This window comes from Musca autumnalis, unplaced genomic scaffold (assembly GCF_047663935.1).
Source record: "Musca autumnalis isolate F117 unplaced genomic scaffold, ASM4766393v1 scaffold_459, whole genome shotgun sequence".
Taxonomy (NCBI): domain Eukaryota; kingdom Metazoa; phylum Arthropoda; class Insecta; order Diptera; family Muscidae; genus Musca; species Musca autumnalis.
In genome coordinates, this window is record NW_027412043.1 from 68,382 (window position 1) to 69,595 (window position 1,214).

The window sequence follows — 1,214 nt, forward strand, 5'->3', positions numbered from 1 at the left end:
CAATTTGGAGTCGATTTAGCAATGTCGGGTACCTCCCACACTAAATTTCGTATAAGTTTTCTTTAAGACCTGAGGCCCAATTCCGTTTCTATGAAAATAGGTTTGTCCTTGTACTTTCTCAGTAAATATTTCTCAGTAACTTATTTTTAGAGAGTAATGAATTTTATACTCTTTCAAAGGAAAAAATTAAAAAAGTAAAAATACAACATTCAGTAATAATTTTCAATTTGATTAATATTTACGATTATAATAGGTTTGTCCTTGTACTTTCTCAGTAAATATTACTCAGTAACTTCTTTTTAGAGAGTAAAGCATTTTATACTCTTTCAAAGGAAAAAAATTAAAAAAGTAAAAAGACAACATTGAGTAAAAATTTTCAATTTGATTAATATTTACGATTATGATATTTGAATATTTTAAACGTTTGACAACTGCCTAAAGCTACAAAATGTTACTGAACAAAATTCCTTCAGTAAAAATTATAAGTTCTCAGTAATAAAAATTTCAAAACAAGTTTCTCAATTCATTCTCTTTTACTGAACATTTGTGTAAAAAAACAACATTCAGTAATAATTTGTAATAATTATTACAAATTATCGAGTACGCAGACACACTTAATGTAAAATGAAAACGTTTACAAAGGAGAAAACTGTCAAATGAAAGAAATTATAAAGGAAATATTTTTCATTTCAATTTTTCATAGAACAAGAATCCAGCCCCTGCTCTCGAATCACTTCGATTTTGGTTGAAACAATTTGAGTACGCTGCCTCCATTACGACGGTAAAAGCTTTTTCAGGGGCATGTCCATACTTCTTGAGAATATAGCCCGAGAGGTGTAAAACCCCCTATGGCACCAAATGTAGTGGCTGTAGAGCACGATAATACTCGAACTGATCAACCGATTCCAAAAGTTATACGATGATCCACTGAAATGAATAGTGGGCGCGATATCTATCGAAAAGATATAACTCTCAAAATAAAATCCACTTTCCTAATGGACTACGTCGGTCCATTCCTTTAAGTACCACCTCTACAACACTTTTGAATTTAAATTTTAATCCACATTTTTCGGCAAGTTCAAACGTCTAAAAATGGCCACATAATTCTGAAAAGACCTTAAAAACATTCGATCTGTCCGTAGAAGAAAGGCTGAGGGTATACCTCTATCAGCAAAGCCGACTGACACTTTCTTACTAGTTGTATTGGAATTTTG